Source organism: Babylonia areolata, chromosome 21, assembly GCF_041734735.1.
Source record: "Babylonia areolata isolate BAREFJ2019XMU chromosome 21, ASM4173473v1, whole genome shotgun sequence".
NCBI classification, from domain to species: domain Eukaryota; kingdom Metazoa; phylum Mollusca; class Gastropoda; order Neogastropoda; family Buccinidae; genus Babylonia; species Babylonia areolata.
The window spans coordinates 25,355,275-25,357,774 of NC_134896.1; positions in this window are offsets into that span (position 1 = coordinate 25,355,275).

Consider the following 2,500-nt stretch of genomic DNA (forward strand, 5'->3'; position numbering starts at 1 on the left):
TTACAACGTATTATCGTCTCACAATGCCAAAACAACACACAAACATCATCACCAACACAACAACAACAGCAAAGCAACACACAAACATCACCAACACCCAACTACACACAATACACAAACACATCATCACCAACACACGACAACAAAACACAACACACAACAGCAACAACACACAACAGCAACAACAACACACAACACACGACGACAACAACAACAACAAAAACAAGAGAGGCAAGGCCTTCAAGACTCACTTGTGATACACTTAAAAAGAAAAAAAAATCCAAGCTTTTTATGTATTGAGTATAATTTCAGAATGTAATGTTTAAGATGAGAAAGATCAGTTTAAAGCAAATTAAGTCCCCTAGCATTAATTACAGAGTAATTTCCCTTTTTTACTATCTGCACCAAAACGTTTGCAAAATAAATAAAACTTCCATGCTTAGCAAAAGAAGTTCCTGTTTGAACAAAAAAATGATAATAATGACTGCTCTTGTTGTTGGGTCAGAATATCAGATCAAAGTGCCAAGTTTAGAGAATACAAAAAAATATAAATATAACAGTAAATGCAGTTTGCATATAATCAGGCTTCATTTTTTATTTTTTTGTGCCCATCCCAGAGGTGCAATATTGTTTTAAACAAGATGACTGGAAAGAACTGAATTTTTCCTATTTTTATGCCTAATTTGGTGTCAACTGACAAAGTATTTGCAGAGAAAATGCCAATATTAAAGTTTACCACGGACACACACACACACAGACAACCGAACACCGGGTTAAAACATAGACTCACTTTGTTTACACAAGTGAGTCAAAAATGACACAACACACAAACGCTTCATCATCAACACATAACACACAACACAACACAACACAACATCACCAACATTCAACAACAACAACACAAAAACAACAAATCTCCCGATCAAAATGCAGTCCAAGGTTGGGTCAATTGAACGGTCCTCGCAGTGCTATGTTTGCTTAGCGGTAAGGCTAAAAATATTCCTAAGTCTATGTCTGTGTAATTAGCGTAGTAGAGTTAGGAAAAATTCTTACCACACAGCAAAACTTAGGGCTGTAAAGATAGCTCGATCGCACACAGTAGTCCTTGTATTTAATGAAACATAAAAACCCCAGTAAATAAATAAAGCAAGCAGGCTCTAAGGCCGAGAAGGAAAGAATAGATATACCCCACCCCCCAGTCCCCCCACCCCAACCCCACCCCACTCTCACAGCAAAACGAACTCAAGAATTGAAAAGAAGAAAAACTTCTTTTTTTTTTCTTTTTTTTTTGTCAGGGAGAAAATGCCCAGCATTGATCTCAGTCGTTTCCCCCTCCGGTGGCGGGCCGCTAGTGCTATAGATCAACTTGTACAGATCTCCTTCTCCTGATCTAATCAATCTACCGGTCTTTACACAGAGGTAGCAATCACATGTGGTCCGACCGACGATCACGTTTTACGAGGCAAGGCAAGGCAAGGCAAGGTACCACCAATACAATGCAAAACACTACCGGCTTTGCTTGCTGGTAATAATTGAGCTGCGAATTCTAGCGAATCGTGTAAGCTCTTCTAAACTAAGAGTTAACGTGGGAAGGAAGGGGAAAGAGAGACAATGGGTGAGTTCGGAGAGTGTTGGGTGAAGAGTGAGAGGGGGAGGGGGTGGCGTTGAGAGCGGAGGGAGGGAGGGAGGAAGAAGGAGGGACAGAGACAGAAATGAGGATAAAGATGTGTGTGTGTGGGGGGGTGGGGTGGGGTGGGGGGGGTTACAAGAGAGAAAGGGAGGGAAGAAGGAGGATCAGAATAAAAGAGATGTTAGACATGGATTGAGAGTCTTTGGTCATGTTTGGTTGGTTGGCTGGTTAGTTGGCTGGCTGGTTGATTGATTGATTGGTTGGCTGGTTGGCTGGCTGGCTGGTTGGCTGGTGGGGTGGCTGTTGGTTGGCTGGGTAGGTAGGTGACTGGTTAATCAGTTAAGAGGGACGAGAACGAGACAGAGAGAAGAAAAGTGAAACAAAGGAAAGGCAGAACTGAGGGAAGTAGGGGAGAGACAGAAAAGTGAAGGTGATAGTTTAAAGTCGTAAGAACTGCAACAAGTTCATCAATACAAAAAAAAAAAAAAAAAAAAAAAAAAAAGACCAATTCTAATCAACAAAGTAGGACTTTTCCTTTTCAAATAGCAGGAACAACAAATAATGAGGCCAGGAGATGAAATGATTAACAAATAGTAAAGAATAGTAACTCTCTCCATTACACAAGGTACACAACTTCAAGTCAGTAATGCTTACGCTACCGATTCAGCTAGCACACAGGTAAATAAAAGGTACATTGGAACAAACCCAGACACTTCCTAAAATTAAAAAGAAAAAAAAAGGGGGGGGGGGTGGTGAAACGCCGAAACTGTCCTTATACTTTATATCATTTGACATGTGCACACAGTAGCAAAGACAGAAGAAATAAGCTTTTATTCAAGACTGGCATAGCTTCTTTAATCCTGAAAAAGC